This window comes from Lepus europaeus, chromosome 4 (assembly GCF_033115175.1).
Source record: "Lepus europaeus isolate LE1 chromosome 4, mLepTim1.pri, whole genome shotgun sequence".
Classification (NCBI taxonomy): domain Eukaryota; kingdom Metazoa; phylum Chordata; class Mammalia; order Lagomorpha; family Leporidae; genus Lepus; species Lepus europaeus.
The window spans coordinates 153090040-153107598 of NC_084830.1; the positions used below are offsets into that span (position 1 = coordinate 153090040).

At 45.6% G+C, this 17559-nt stretch overlaps 1 long non-coding RNA gene across 1 annotated transcript in view; it reads right to left on the bottom strand.

Annotated features, from left to right (window-relative positions):
• LOC133758606 (uncharacterized) overlaps positions 1–17559 on the bottom strand; it is a 242437-nt gene that overhangs the window by 206078 nt on the left and 18800 nt on the right. The window lies entirely within an intron of this gene.

Genomic DNA, 17559 nt, shown 5'->3' on the forward strand with positions numbered 1-17559 from the left:
ACAGTGGGTTAAAGCCCTGGCCTGAAGCGTCAGCATCCCGTATGGGCGCTGGTTCTAGTCCCGGCCTCTGCTCTTCCAATCCAGCTCTCTGCTATGGCCTGAGAAAGCAGTAGAAGATGGCCCAGGTCCTTGGGCCCCTGCACCCATGTGGGAAACCCCGAAGAAGCTCCTGGTTCCTGGCTTCGGATTGGCACAGCTCCAGCCATTGCAGCCGTCTGGGGAGTGAACCATCGGATGGAAGACCTCTCTCTCTCTCTCTGTAACTCTCTCAAAAAAATAAATAAATAAATCTTTTTTAAAAATTAATGAAACCTATATATAGTTTTTAGTCTAACATACATTTTTCCATGTATTATGGAAAACAGGTTTTTTGCACGGAAAGTATACTTTTAAAAGGTTGTTCATTCTATTTATTGGTAAGGCAGACACATTCTCCAGTGCCCACAACAGCCAGGGGTGGCCCAGGCAGAAGCCAGGAGTTCTATCTGGCTATCCCATATGGGTGGCAGGAACCCAAGCACCTGAGCCTTCATCCACTGCCCCTCGGGATGTGCCTCGGCAGGAAGTGGGACCGGAAGCGCAGGTGGCACTCCAACCCACACACTCTACTATGGGGTGCGGGCATCCTCATCAGTGGCTTCCATCACTTGCCTCAATGTATCTCCCTGATCTCATCATCATTAACCCCATTTTCCCACCAAGTTTCTGAAGATCCCCATATAATGCATGCTATTTGTTTTCAATCACATTCAGAGGTGCATTGCAATGAAACCCCTCTCAGATAATTTTTCAGTATGGAGAAGCTGTTTTATTTTAACCTGGGGGATACGAATGCACTGAGTGACTTACAGGAAGAAAGGCCATTGGCCATGGCAGAAAGATGAGATGTCAGGACCTGTACTAGTAGCAGCAATCAACATTGAACACTAGCAGGTGAGTGAGAAAACGAAGTGGAATCTGACCGTCCATAACAAGAATCAAAGGTTTGAGAGAGAATTCTCCTTGCTTTGTTGCTAACTGTATTTCCACGTTCAGCGGCTTCACTGTGGAACTTGGGTAACCATGTTCTAAGTTGTTAGATACACAGGCAGAGTAAGCTGCCCTCAAATACTAACGCAAATTAAATCTAAATATGCCAAATGAGGCAGAGAAGTGGGAGATTACACACCCAAAAATCGCTTTGACCTCAGTTATCCAGACTGTATTTTAAGAATCACTCCGTGTGGCGAAGGAGCGTGTAATCTCGTTGTCTCCAGCGTCCTCATGGTCTTAGAGGAAAACCATCCTCACACATCCTCCACAACCAAATCTGAGCCCAGGGTTAAAGGCACACTCAGCACCAGACAGGACAGGATCCGCTATCAACTCCCATACTTCCTAATTACTCTAACTATGAATGTTATAGAGAGCAACAGAAAATGAGAATTTTGGGTATCCCATTTCTGAACGGAGCAGTTTTCCAATGAAAGACATCAGTGTAAGTACCAGATAGATGTTCTACAGGATCACATCTGAAAGTATAGCTCAAAACCAATAATTAAAGCTACTTTCAGAGATTCTGGTGGGAGAGGACAGGGGGTGTTCTTATTTGTGCAATGTCGCAGCTTGCGAGAAAACAAAGTTCTAGAGAGGTCAGTATTGTTAAGCACCCCATATTGGAGCATTCAACTGTGCCTCTTCCCAGCTAGCTTCTTGCTAATGCACCCGGAAAAGCAGAAGATGATGACCCAAGAACTTGAGTTTGTGCCATCCACGTGGGTGATCTGCATGGAGCTCCTGGCTCCCGGCTCTGGACTGGCTCAGCTCTGGTCACTGCAGCCATCTGGAGAGTCAATGAGCACATCAAAGACCCCTCTCTCTCTTTCTCCCCCTGTCACACTGCTTTTCAAATAGTAAGTTCTGGAGGCCAGCTGCCCAGCAGTCTGAGTCAATTTAACACTACTCAACTGCACACTGAAAGTTGGTTACAATGCTGAATGGTATGTCATGTCATTTTTTTAACATGATTAAATGTTTCTGATTTTTAAAAAATATTATCAGGAGGAATATCCCATAAGTGGGAAAATGGGCGAGGTGCGATTTGTTATCAATTTGCCCAAGGCAGCTTTCACTTACAGAAAGCATCGCAGCCCTGGGGTAAAGCCACCCAAAGGGGCAAGGGAAGCAGTAAAGGCAACATCGTGCTTGCCTAGAGGATTCGCCATTCATGCAGAATACCAGAAGTCACCTCGCTGAAAAGGCTCCTGGCGTGAGAATTGTGTGTGGGGAACTGAGAAACCCTCCCAGACAGGCCATCGTGGTCCCCGATGCGGTCACTGTATTGACAACAAGGCCAAGTTTCTAAATGTCAGGTGCACACTGAGGGGGGAAGAAAGGCTGGTGAACACAGAGCAAAGAGCAGGAGGTTGTACTGAGCTGACACTGAGCGCGTCACGCATGATGGGCAAACCACAGCCTGCGGGGGGGGACGACCTGGGGGCCCTCTGAAACTCCAAGCTCACCTTACAGGAAACTTTGTTAAAACTCCCCAGGCTGACTCAGACCTGTCGGGACCCCAGGACCACAGAGACCGCGGGGGACTTACGGTGTTTTGAGCCCTATGTGCACCCACTGAGCCTGCTCATTTTCATGCATGCTATACAGAGTCTGTTCCTGCTCAGGAAACCCCAAAAGGCCTCTCCTCAGCCAACTCATGCACACCACCCCAATCCCCTCCCATCCGGCTGCCTTCACACACGTCTCTGGCGAAAGCTGTTCGGGGAGTCAGGTGGCAAGCAGTGTTCCTGGCTCCTTCCTTGCACGCCTCGTGAGAAATTCTCTGTGTAAAACAGCACGGCTTTGCCACGCTCACAGGCAACTTAACAAGGGTGGATTCCCAGCAACATCTCACTCACTGCTGTAGGCAGGCACTGCTTACCCCAGCACTGCCCAAGGCGGAAGGTGCGTCTGAGAGGTGAAGGACTTCACCCCATGCCAGCCGCACAGGACCCGGAATACTAGAAAGGGAACTCCAGCGTGTGATTCAGTCCAATCTAAGTTCTTGGTTCTACTTCTGGGCAAACTCAGAAGTGACTTTAAGGGATAGAGGTATAATGGGTTTCTCCCACACTTAGAGAATGGTTCTCAGTCCCCATGGCTCTCTCTGGTCCCTGGTTCCAAGACTGCAAACCACCTGCTTGAGTGACAGATGCTGCCCCTGCCCCCCCCCCCCGACCCCCCCCCCCCACACACACACACAGTATTGTCAGCCATTATCTCAGTAGCCAAGCTCTCAGGAACAGATCAGTCTTCGCTAATCCTTAAGCAGAGACAAGAAGCTGAGGATCTGACATGAAAGCTGATTGGCGAGTATGTATGTCAAGGAGTTGCCCTCATAGACTGTACCAACACTTCCATACAGCAAGAAATGAAAGATCCAGACAGGGACAGGAGGCCGAGATCTGGCCTAGCAGTTACGATGTTCGCACTCTCCTGTCTGCAGTGCCTGGGTCCGCCATACCTGGCTCTGGCTCCTCATTCCAGCCTCCAGATCATGTGGTCCCTGAGAGGCCTCAGATGGTGGCTCAGGCTGCCGAGGTCCCGCCGCCCGTGTGGGAGACCCGGATGGTGGCCCAGCCCTGCGCTCTCTGGGCACTGGGTGGAATGAACCAGTGGAGCAGAAGTCATCCTCTCTCTCTCTCTCTGACTTCCAAATGAGAACACTTCAACACCAAAACGGAGGAGGGAGTTGATGGCGAACAAACGGGTAACAGACGGTATCCAGGACCACGGGCAGTGGAATGACAAGGATGTCCGGCACGCTCCAGGCCCACCTCTGATGCTGTGAATACAGCTGCTAAACTTATGCACTGCTTAGCGTATTCATTTTTTCCTGATTAATATCTTCAACTGACAAAATAACATATCAAGAATATTTATTATCCCATTATCTAGGAAAAAATACAGTCCTTTATTAGCAGTCAGGTGGAGCTTGTGGGACAAGACTTCATGCTTTATGAAAACCTCCCTCGAACCCTGACACAAACAGACACAGTAGTGAGTACTCCAAGCATGGAAGCCAACACATAGCATGGTGAGGATTAGGGATCCATTCTATCACCTTCTTGTATTGTTCCTTCCTGAATCGGACTCTCATCTTCCAATTTGGTATCATTGTATATGCAATGTTACATAATACCTAATTTTTCTGCTAACTTCTTCAGGCCACCCAACAGGGACTGCCTTCAACACACCAAAACCTGACTTGTTGGCCATCAGTGGGGAAACATTTTTAATACTCCCAGATGGCTTTAGAATTTCTTGAACAGCATTTCCTTAATAAACTGATGTAGCTGTACTGAAGGGGGCACATTCGACACGAAATATTGCCATCAAGATCCTGGTAATGGGATGCTGGTATTCAGTACACGATGCTGCCGCATACAACGTAATCCTCCTAGCATTCAAGAGAGACAGAAGCCAGCGAGCACTGGAGAGGGTCACCAAGTATAATTAGCTCCATTAAATCCCTTTACCTGCATATCTGCCATGTTGTTTTGGGGGACATTTACATGGAAAAGCAGTGCACCCCGTTTTGTGTGTTAAAAGTAAACCTCATGTATGGGCCCCACGGCTATCAACATTAATTTCTTAAAACAGAGTTTCCCCAGCCTTGTTTGTCATCCAGGAAATTTCACATCTTTGAGGGACCCCCGACTTCAAAGTCAAGGAAGCCATTCAGAGGCCTGGGAGCCTGGGGGCACCAGGGAAGCCTCCCTACCAGCAGCATTAGAGAAGCACTGGGTTTCTTTTTTTCTTGTCATTTGTTTGCTGCAGAACTAGATATCCACATTTAATTCCCGAAATCCACACATGTATCTTTTTAGATACATATTCGCAAGCCTCTTGTACCCTTAAAAGCCTGGTCTTTCCCAGCACTGTTTGCAGGTGTTGATGGACGGAGCCTTGCCCTGGTAAATTTTGTGCAGCCACAGCGACCTGACCCTGGGGTCATGGGATAGCACTTGCGCACTCAGGCTCCCAGGGGCTCTTTTTTCTAAGTGGCACCTGCTGTGAGGCTCTGTGGCTAAACACGGAGGGCCTGTAGCAAATCACAGATGTTTTATGCACTAGAAAAGCCGGCAGGAAGTAATCACTAAAAGACAGACAGCAACAGTAAGGGGTAGGTTAAGAGCAGGGGGGTGGGGAGACCAAGGGCCGGAGAGCGTAGACTGTAAGCAGTCTGGCTGCGCGGCTCTGAGGCACACTCTGTCTGGGATCGGCTGAAAAGGCACCGACACCCCCAGAAGCTGACGAATGGAGCTGGTGCAGCATGACCGAAAATCCCTTTGCAGGGTTGCTGCTGGGCTGGAGTCCTCCCACGTTTTAAGCTCTTGTAACTTTGTGCCACCCAGTTTTTTCATGGAGCAAGTATGCCATGATTTTTTTTTTTTTTTCAGGGTAAAAATAAGTACTTTCTTTTTGGTGGAAACCTATCTTAGGAGCGCAAGGCCACCTTCCTGTACTGTTCCAAGGGACGGTCCCCACCACCCCTTCCTACCCTAACCAATCTTGGCTCTCGAGCTTCAAAAACACAAAAATGCATGCCTGCCTGTAACTTGTTTCCACACCAGCTTTTCAGGGTGTTTCAAAGCCATTTGCCATGATTTTATAGACTTCCAGCTAAGTGGTAACAAAGAAAATATTTGTGTAGTCTCTACTCCCCCCAACTATTTCTGGCCCTCATCTCAAAGAGTTGAGTGTTACCTCAATGTTAATGTGCTTTGCCTTTCTCCAGAAAAACCAAAGCCTGGTGCTTGTTTTCCTAGGAATATTTCTACTTAACACATTTACATTTTAAGTTGCAGTTGCCCTACTCCTTAAACGACTTCTTTAATAACTATTTTTTAGCTTCTAATCGCATTAGCAATCTGCCCCTACAGAATTCTTCAGCGCTCTATTTTTTTAATTTGTATTTTAATATTTGACAGTTTCTTTGTAGAAAGGAAAGAGCATTTGAAATAACATTGGATATTTTGCCAAGTCTGTCAAATGAGTAACGCTTCCACTTTCTCAGCTCCGTCTCATTAAAATTGCATTCTAATTCTGTCTCAGCTTGGTCTCTGTGCTTCGTAAGTCATTGCTTGCTCATTACTTGTAGTGTGGGAGATGAAATTTATTCAAACCTGATAGCTGAGATAAGGAACTGAAAGGCAGGCAGCTGGGAGAAATGAAATTAGCCTTTTTTAGTGCTTTTCCGGCTGGATTTTTGCACAGCTATCCGTTACACCACGTGTCAGTTGGCATTTGTGACACTATCTGTGTCTGCTTTATAGATTTCCATTAACATGATATTCTTAAGACAAAAATACAGAAGAGATTTCTCCCATTCCTGTTTCATGTCTTAGCTTTCAAATGCCACTGAGTATCTGAGTTGATAAAGAAGGAAACACGATTTTCTATAGTTTTCCATAATGACAGAATCATTAAAATTGCCCCACAAAGATTGTTTCATTGTGTTCGAATTCTTATTCATTTCTCTTACGGGAATGAACGCGGGTGACAAGGAGTAAATGTTATACCCTCCAAATGGTTTGAGGCGAAATGGATCTCGACTATAATGTGACATCCAAGCAATTTCACGTGCGATACAGGAGGGAGCCACGTTTTCTAACCTAAACCTTCTAGCCTGAGCTTTAAATGTCAAAGGAACACACTGTGGAATTCCCAATTTTGAATGTGCAAGAGTTATTTGGAGAAAATTGACTAAACGCATGTACTTTTCCATTATACAATTGAGCTGTTAAGGAATTATATGGTCTAATTACTAAACTTGGAATTTTTGACTACTTTGATTATGAACAGATACTGTCATTAGCTAGGTAATTACATTGGCTCTAATAACAAGCAGTCATTTAGAAATATGTTCTAAATTATTTCCTATAAGAAAGCCAAGTCTTGGTTGATCAGTGTATGTGATTAACGTCAAGTGTCATGGAACAGCTGAGGGATCTCTGTGTAGAAAACCATACATTTATCCTGAAGAAATTCTTCACACTCCAATACCAATACCAATACCAATAGTACACGTAGGGGTTAACATGTACCTAAATGTAAGTCCTGATACATTTTTTTCCAAATTACTCAAGAAAAATAAAAGAACGCAAACACATTTCTTAGAAATGTGATGTTTAGGTTTAGGTTTGCTTTAACCACAAGCTCACTGTGTATACTCAACCTAGGCATTTTACAAATACATTGTAACTGAAATTCAAGTAGAACCCAAACATTATGTAAGATACATGAACAAATCTGCCAAGCCCACTGCAGTACCAAATTACAGAACAATTTATGGGACTAATAAATCGTACAAATAAGAAACAACAGGCCACAGTCATAAAATCACTTTGATGCAGCTGTTGTCTAGGAATGGTAGCTAGATTCCAAGGGTAACCTTTCTGAGAGCAGTTAGCAAGGTAGATTTTTTATTTGTATTTTCTTTCTTTCCTGTTGTGCTTTTTGGCTCAATGTGCTTGCCATTCTAACTGCTAACATTCTGTAAACCATCCAGCACAGGGGGAGGTCACACTACAATCTAGGACAAAACTCAAAATCAACAGACTACATAAGGCCAAAGGATTATGAAACAGATCTACTACACCATGTGTGTATATATATATTCTCTGAGTAGATCCTAAACACCCAAACTGATATGGACACAACCAGTTAACTACTACAGGATTTGTTTCTGATTTTGAATTTCTGGACATCAGGGTAAACTGTGATTATATACTCTAAGTAACACACCCAGGCCCCCTCCGGTTCTATCTCCTTCCTCGTTTCTATCATATCCACTCCAGGCATTGGGCAAGAGCTTATATCCCAGCCCTGTGACTGACATAGCCTCTATCAAGCAAATGGCTATTAGTAACATGGAAACTGATTTGTTACTCAACTAGAACATTTGCTATGCTACATGTGAGTATGTATCAACTTACAATTTGTAGCATAGGCCTCAAACACCTACAGACTGAAAAACTGTCAAGGAACATACTAAGATCGCGTGCAGTATGTTTCTATAAAGACATGAATTCTATTTTTTCATGAACAAAGCAGTTCTCCTTCTTTTCAGGCTGTAGGAATCTGGTTGCCAATTCTACATAGATTATTATACCTGGTCCCGAGATTCCTTTATCAGTTGGACACCTTCATAGAAATGACAGCTGTGTCAACAGCACTTTTTTGAAGCAGTTATCATCTCCCCCACCCCACAGTCCCATGTTCGCTACTTCCTTCTCACCAGAAAGAAACAGCAAATACCTACAGCGCCATTAGTTCAAAGAGCAAGGGGCCACGGTGGCTGTACCATCATTGTCACTGGAAGTGTTGGCCGCGGCCGCCAGGCTTCGTAGCTGTCCTGTCTCCTTGGCACTTTGGCTTCTTTCTGGTTGTTCACGGTGGTTAAGACCTATTTAGCGCCAATGGCTGCTGTTATCAGTGTCAAGACATGTGGCTGATGGGCTGGCGCTGTGGCGTGGTGGGCTAAGACTCTGTCTGTGGCGCCAGAATCTCCTATGGGCACAGGTTCACGTCCCAGCTGCTTCTCTTCCGACCTAGATCTCTGCTTGTGGCCTGGGAAAGCAGCAGCAGGTGGCCCAAGTGCTTGGGCCCCTGCACCCAAGTGGGACATCTGGATGGAGCTCCTGGCTCCATGCTTCAGCCTGACCCAGCCCCAACCTTCACAGCCATTTGGGGAGTCAACCAGCAGATGGAAGACCTCTCTCTCTGTCTCTCCCTCTCTGTCTTTAACTCTACCTTTCAAATACATGAAGTCTCTCTTAAAAAAAGAAATGTAGCTGATAACAGATTCTGATCCCTTAACATTCCCTCCATAGTTGCAGGTCTTCTCCATAAACCCCAGCAACACTAAAGCGTATGTGACGTCAGATCTCAAGGAAGCAACTGTTTCTTCATTATTCATATGAACAGGCATACTCTCATACCACTTCGGCTTTGCGGCACATAGTACAAAACAATATCATTCTGCTGTTTGCCGGAGCTTTGAGAACTGTTTGTCCTCCTAGATACTTTTCCTTGGCCAGCTGTTTAACATTTATATTCTACTTAGATGTGATTCTTTGACTAATTCCAAGTAGTTGGAATTAGTGTTGGAATTAGTGGCCCTAAACCGTTAGGCTGAAAGTCTTTTTTTTTTTTTTTAAATATTTGTTTATTTGAAAGTCAGAGTTACACAGACAGAAGGAGAGGCAAAGAAATAGACAGAGAGGTCCCCCATCCACTGGTTCAATCCCCAGTTGGCCACAACGGCCAGAGTTGTACTGATCCTAAACCAGGAGCCAGGGGCTTCTTCTGTGTCTCCCATGCGGGTGCAGGGGCCCAAGGACCTAGGCCATCCTCTACTGCCTTCCCAGGCCATAGCAGAGAGCTGGATCAGAAGTGGAGCAGCTGGGACTTGCACCAGCGTCCATATGGGATGCTGGCACTGTGGGCGGCCACTTTACCTATTATGCCACAGCATCGGCCCCAGACTGAAAGTGTTGATTCAGCATCAGTGGTAATTGTTCTTTGTCTAAAAAAAGAAAGTGCTTTAGAGAGGTTTACTGGTTCCTTTATATATATATTTGAAAGGCAGAAAGAAAGCGAAAGAAAGAGAGAGAGAGAGACAGAGAGATACACAGAGGCAGAGGTATCTTTCATCTGCTGGTTCACTACCCTCAATAGCCAGATCACGGCAAGGCTGAAGCCGTATGGGTGGCAGGGATGCAAGTTCTCAGGCCATCCTCTGCTGCCTCCCCAGGTGCACGAGCAGGGCGCTGGGACAGAAGCCAAGCAGCCAGGTCTCCAACGAGGTAGTGATACGGGGTTCAGCGGTCCCAAGCCGCAGCCTATCCCACTGCGCCACAACACCTGCCTCGAGGTACTGCTTCCTATTCAAATGTCTTTACAACATTCAGTATCTTCCAATATTTTTACTCTTCCTTGTCTTTCAGTCTACTTCTTTGATGCCTCCTTTACTGGCATGTTCTTAGACCTCTCAGAGAGGAACTGCATCAAAGATGGGCAGATAAACCCCAGGACATTAAGCAGCGGCTTTAAAATGACCACATAGAAGATAAGCTCTCGCAAAAGAAGTCACATCAATGATAAAGCTCATGTTCAAATTCATTTAAGGACAAATTTCAAAAGGAGATAAAACCATGACTCTCATACAAATGTAAAATGAACATGTATTAGGGATTCTATTTATTCAACTACATGACAGAGCCAAGTTGAGATGACAACTGGTTCAAAGGAGAGCCCCAGGGGCCAGTGCTGTGGCATAGCGGGTAAAGTCGCTGCCTGCAGTGTCAGCATCCCATATGGGTGCTGGTTCAAGACTTGGTTGCTCCACTTCCAATCCAGCTCTCTGCTATGGCCTGGCAAAGCAGTAGACGATGGTCCAAGCCCTTAGGCCCCTGCACCCACATGGATGACCATAAAGAAGCTCCTGGCTCCTAGCTTTGGATCGGCACAGCTCTGGCCATTCCGGCCAACTGGGGAATGAACCAGTGGATGGAAGACTTCTCTCTCTCTCTGCCTCTCCTTCTCTCTCTGGGTACTCTGACTTTCAAATAAATAAAATCAGGGAGAAAGAAAGGAAGGAAGGAAAGGAAAGAAAGAAAGAATAAATCTAGGCTCTCTTGCAAAAGTTTCCTGCTTGCAAGGAGAACTTTTCATTGTAGCAATGAACATGAAACTCCAGGCAAGCAGGACTCTCCCTGGACAAAGCATTGTCTTGGCCATCTGTCATATTCCTCTGTGGAATTTTTGTCCAAAATGAAACCAAGTCCCTGTGCAGTTCATGGGACACAGACGCTCAATATCATCATGTCCCAGTCTCCCATGGTCTCCCAGGCTTCCTCTCTTAGCTTAAGCTTTCCCAGCCCTGATTTGAGGATTTCAGATTAACCTCTCACCAAAACTAAGGCATTGAATTGAGGCTGTGGTGCAGTGAGTCCCACACGATCCCTAATCGCTGGACTCATGAGGTCATTTATTTCCCTTGTACGTGACGTCTTGTTAGTTCTTATCTTCAGGATTCCTTTACCAGGAGTCCCAGGGCCTGAACAAATGTAAATGTCCCCAGAGTGAAGAGACCCCACTTAGCCATCACAGATTCCCTAAAGGACGTATTGCCAACCAATCAAAGGAGGGCCACAAGCACAGCCAACCAATCAGGACCTCGGCCATCAGCAGAACAGGCACTTAGCCCCACCCTCAGTCTGTAAAAGCCTTTACCCCTAAGCCATCAGAGAGCACTGGAATTAAGTGATACCTGCCTGGTTCCTTGCTCTGCGTTTTGTAATCAACACCGACTTTCTTCACCCTGCTGTCACCGGCTTGCTGCCCGTGGGTCCAGTTTGGGGGGTTCTATTATACTTCTTCTAATCAGCTATGGGGTGCTCTCCATCGGTTACAGAGACTTGCAGAACCCACTGCAAATTGTTCTGATTCAATACATTTGGGGCAACACCTGGAAATCTGTGTGTTACAAGTTTGCAAAGAATTTTGATGGCGGCTGCTGTGAGGTCTTGTGAGTTAAGCCACAGTTTGTCTATACCTGAAAGAAAACTCAACATGCACCTGCTCCAAGACTGACTCTAAAAACAAAGTTGTGGTTGCCTGTTTGGAGCATACAGTGCTACTCATTTCGTTAACTCACACAATGCTGGTGCTCCAACTATCTTATCAAGAACATAATAGATGAAAAATTAGGGCCCCCAAAATGCCCAGTATCCACACAGTTATTCTACCCTTTTCTCTTTTTAAGTTATTTATTTAAAAGGCAGAATGATACAGAGAGGCAAAGAGACTTTCCATGGAGTGGTTCACTTTCTAAATTGGTCCAACACCCAGGGCTGCACCAAGCTCGAGCCAATAGCCAGGAACTCCATCCAGGTCTCCCCCATGAGCACACACACAGGCCCAGGCATTTGAAGCATCACCTGCTGCTTCAGACATCAGCAGGAACTTGGATCAGAAGCAGAGCAGCCAGGACTGGAACCAGCATTTTGATATGGGATGCAAGCATCCCAAGCAGTGGCTTGATCTGCTATACCACAATGCCAGCCCCTTTCTAAAAAACTATTTATTTATTTATTTCAGAGGGAGAAAAAGAGTTCCCATCCCTTGGTCCACTCTCCAAATACATGTAACAGCCCAGACTGGGGTAGAAACCAGCAGCTAGGAACCTAACTCAGCTCTCCCATGTACGTGGCAGGAACCTGACCACCTAAGCCATCACCTGCTGCCTCCCAGGATCTAAACAAGCAAGAAGTTCAAGTCAGTGGCCAGAGCTGGGGATTGAACCCAGGTACTAAGATACCCAGGTACTAAGATGTAGGTACCCAATAGCATCTCAACTGCCAGGCTCAAGGCCTGCTCCCCGCCCCATCCTTTTTTTCTACTCCACTGCCTGCCCGTTCACCTGGATTTTGTATTAAGAAGGTTTTTAAGCATTTTTTTCCCACACATGTTCTCCTTATTGTGTCGCTTTGTCCAATTTCTATTTCCAGAAAGCGACCAAAACAGTGCTTGACAAATATATATACAACAAAACAAAGAAAGGCCAAAGAAAAGAGAAGGTGATTATGTCAGTAATAACTGATCAACTGGCAGTGTTGAGGCTCAGCCTGGGTGCCGAGCCCCTGAGCCGTCAGAGCTGGCAGAGACCATCAGGCAACAACCTTCACGAAAGGCACTGGGTGTGATCTCTTTCTCATTATTTCCTTCCTTCTCGCGCTCAGCTCAGACTTGCTCCATCAGTAATTAAGAGCTGTCATCTGGAACACAGGCACCGATATTGCATCCAGCTTGCAATCCACCACGCCAAGGACCTAACACATTTCAGGGGACCGCTCAGAGCGGGACTGAAGAGCACGGAGGGCACGGAGGGACCCGTGGCCGGGAGCACACACCCCCACGCCGGGAAGGCATGGAACAAAATGCTGAACGCTGTCCTGAACCACGTTGTGTTTATGCTGCTCAAAGTTTTCCGACCTAACAGCCAAGCCTGCATACTGTGTATTTCAACAGCGTCTGGAGCAGAGCTACTCGGGTTTCTTTTCACGTTCTCTCTCCCAACACTACTTAGAATTCTCCAGCCCCTTCAGTTTCTCACTCCTGTTTTCCATTTTCTAAGTATTTCCCCGAAAACAATGGTGGGAAAAGAAAAGAAAAAAAACCATTCCATCGTAGGCTCATAAAAAGCACCGAGCTACCCGTTTCCCCAGTCTGTTGTGGTTGTGGTTGCTGCTGCTGTTATGACTGTCCTGTCTTTTGTGTAACTAGAATGTTTCTAGCTTTTAAAAATGTTTATCCAGGGCTCCCATGACTCCCTGCTGATAAAGCCTCGGCCTAATTAACGTATTTATATGAACATTGCCGAATTCCACTTGCATTATTTAGACAAAGGGAAATTCCTGGCATTTTCAAGTCACAATTGTGTAATCAGATGACATTGTGTCAGCCGGTTTAAGAAGACCTCTACACCAGTAATAAAGAAAAAAAAAAAAAAAAAACACAACTTTTTAAAAAAATTGATTTCCCCTTTCTATTAGTTTTACTGGAAAATACTTCAAGTAGGGCTGAATTCAAGTTTTAAAACTAAGCAATCCAAAATAGTAGCGATGGCTTGCATTTGTTTACTTAATTAACTCGGGAATTACTGGACAGGGGAGAAGCCATTCCATCACCATTCAATTAAACCGCAAGGCATGCTTTTCTGTTTCGTTTCTTTGCCTCTCGGTGAAGTCTTGCCCCTTGACACATCCTCATTATGGAAATAAATGTAACATTGAATAAGCTAATGCCATTCCTTTGGAATTATGACACGAAGAGGAAGAATTATGGCACGCTGGGAATGCGGCAGGAATGGATTTACGAAAGTAGTCACCACAATTGTTTTTATTGTGGTTGAATCTCTAGTTTGGGGGGGAAAAAAAAAACAAAGGGCAAGGAATTGGGGAGTTTCTGGATAAATGTGGATCTAATGAAGAGAGCCCATTGGTTGCACAGGCGGGCTGGGATTCCCACAGTCCTGAACAAACAGTTCTCAGCCAATAATTCCTCGGCCTTTGTTTCCCCACTCTGGAATTCTGACTACAGGCGTGTTACCAAGCCAACTGGGTTCACTACAAAGACACAGAGACGCTCCTTTTATCACAAAGATCAAGACAACAATTGTGTGCCTACAAGAAAAGAACAACTAAAACCATGCAACAGGCATTAAAAGAACAATTCTAGAGATAGTTGCCTTTGAACTCCAATAATGGGCAACATTCAGTCCTGAGATTTGAATTCCAAGTTAAAAGAATTCATCACCAATGGCCTTTCCTTGTCGTTCTAAGAGCTGCTGGCAGCAAATGCGTTCAGCAGCATTAATTTTGTCAAATGCAATGTTTCAGTCAGGTGGAATCCCATACAATGATCATACTGTAAATCAAAGTTACAGACCCAGTTTTGTTTATTATAGAGCTCACTTATGAAACAGAAGAAATTTACATTTTGTCTTGGCTTCATCCCAAACTACAGAAAATGAAGTACTGTTCTTTAAAAAACTGGTTCCAAAATGCCACTTCCACAAGGTTAAACCCTGCAGCTTGCACAGACTCAGTGCACAGGCGTGTCCAACACCCAGCTGAGAAAACAGAAAATACTGGTTAATGTGGGTGCTTCTTTCTTTCTCCTAGCTTTGACCTGTGAACACTTTGAGTTCCATGCTGGGGGGCAATCAGCTATTTTCATTTTTGTGTCAACATTCCATGTTCTAGTAATGTGGGAACATTTAAGCTGAATCCGAACAGACATTAAGAATTCAGAATAAGGGGCTGGCACTGTGGCTCACTTGGTTAATCTTCCGCCTGCGGCGCCGGCATCCCATATGGGCGCAGGTTCTAGTCCCGGTTGCTCCTCTTCCACTCCAGCTCTCTGCTGTGGCCTGGGAGGGCAGTGGAGGATGGCCCTAATGCTTGGGCTCCTGCACCTGCATGGGAGACCAGGAGGAAGCACCTGGCTCCTGGCTTCAGATTGGCGTAGCTCCGGCCGTGGCGGCCATCCTGGGAGTAAACCAATGGAAGGAAGACCTTTCTCTGTCTCTCTCTCTCTCACTGTCTAACTCTATCTGTCAAATTAAAAAAAAAAAATTCAGAATAAATGCTCTCTTTAAAGAATATGAGCACGGTTCCTAGTGGGGACTTTAATATCTGTAATCTTCTCAACTAGGATTGCAACCTTCTAAGCTCCTGGGATTCGGTCATTGGTGATCCTGAAATACCTGCCTAGTATTTGTTTGCAGTGTTTGTTAGGAGTGTACACATTATGTTTTGTCTAAGAAAGACTGAAGAACTGCCTTTTTAACTGGCGATCCTCGTGGCTGGTTGTGGCAAGGGAATGAATGGGTTAAGCAAAAATCTTCAAGGACTACCCCAAACCAGAGCAGCTTATTTTAGCCAACGTCATCCTATTTTATCATTGCTACTTATAAAAACATGGTCAGAGTGAAAAGGATCAAAGCAAGTTCACTGATAGAATGAGTGTTTGTTTTTATAACCGGTATTTTTTCTTAGAGTGTTTATTTTCATTTCACTTGAAAGGCAAAGAGACAAAAAGATCTTCCATCTACTGGTTCATTCTCCAAAAGCCTACAACAGCCCAAGCTGGGCCAGGCTGAAGCCAGGAGGCTGGAACTCCATCTGAGTCTCCCACACGGGTGGCACAGACCCAGGTGCCAGAGCCATCACCGGCTGCCTCCCAGGGTGGGCATTACCAGGAAGCCCATCAGCAGCAGTGCCAGGGCTCCAACATGGGATGCAGGCATCCCAAGGAGCATCTTCACCACTGGGCCAAACACTCTCCCCTAGTAACTGACACTTTCATCATCTGTATAAAGAGTTATATCCATATACAAATCCCAGTACTATACCAGCCAGCAAATTTCAAGCCAGTATCAATCTGAAGACCTACATGCATTCATTTCTTATATAGGAAGAAGTATCGATTTAGCAAGTAACTTCTCGTCATTTGTGTATCATCAACTTTAGTACATTGTCTACAAAATTCCCAATTACAATGCAAAGAATAGTTGTTTTACTTCTACATTTGCATTGTAGTTCCTAGCGAATAGGAGAAATACCATAATTATCAGCCAAATCAATTCTTAGCTACAGGTAGACTGGTAAAGAATGTGCTTACAGGAAAATACAAAAACTATAAATCGAACCTGATTTTTCCACATACATGTTATAATACTGTATTGCCATGAAGACCTTGATGACAGGAGCCATGACCAAGCTGGTCAAAGAGGAGATGCTAGCCTTCATCCCTACCCCACCTCATTCCCAAGATAAATGTACAGTTATCCACAAGCAAAAATGACCCTGAGAGGGTGCAATTAACAGTCTGTAGTGACACAGGGATGTAAAGGCAGGGAGAAAAGCTATGTAGAAAGGAATGAGGTAACACTGGAATACTTGAGCTGCAGTCCCTGTCTCACACCATATAAACAATCAACTCGAAATGGGTCCAGGAGTTAAAAGTAAGACCTGTACCTATAAAACCACCAGAACGGGCTGGCATCGTGGCTCCCTTGGTTAATCTCCTGCCTGTGGTACTGGCATCCCATATGGGCACCCGGTTCTAGTCCCGGCTGCTCCTCTTCCAGGCCAGCTCTCTGATGTGGCCTGGGAGAGCAGTGGAGGATGGCCCAAGTCCTTGGGTCCTGCACCCGCATGGGATACCAGGAGGAAGCACCTGGCTCCTGGCTTCGGATAGGGACAGCACGCCAGCCGTGGCAGCCATTTGGGGGGGTGAACCAATGGAAGGAAGACCGTTCACTCTGTCTTTCTCTCTAACTCTGCCTGTCAAAAAAAAAAAAAAAAAAAAAAACACTAAATATCTATGATCTAGCAGTCCCACCACTGGGTAAACATTCAAAGTGAAATCTGTATGTTCCAGAGAGGTTTGTACTACCATGTTCACTGCAGCTTTTCTCCCAGGAGCCAAGACAGGTAATCAGCCTAAGTGTTCATCAATAGATGGAAAGTTGGGGGGGGGGGGAGCATTGCTGTGGCGCAGCAGGTTAACGCCCTGACCTGAAGCGCTGGTGTCCCACATGGACACCGGTTTGAGATCTGGCTGCTCCACTTCTGATCCAGCTCTCTGCTATGGCCTGGGAAACCAGTGGAGGATGGCCCAAGTCCTTGGGTCCCTGCATCCACATGGGAGACCCAGAAGACGCTCCTGGCTCCTGATCGGTGCAGCTCCAGCCACTGCAGCCAATTAGGGAGTGAACCCGCAGAATAAAGACCCCTATCTCTCTCGCTGTCTCTCTCTTTGCCTCTCTTCTCTCTGTGAAACTCTGCCTTTCAAGTTAATAAATAAATAAATATTTAAAAAAAAAAAAAGATAGGGGCCAGTGCAATGGCATAGTGGGTAGAGCTGCCACCTGCAACACCGGCTACAACTCATATGGGCACCGGTTCGATCCAGCTCCCTACTAATACACCTGGCAAAGCAGCAGAA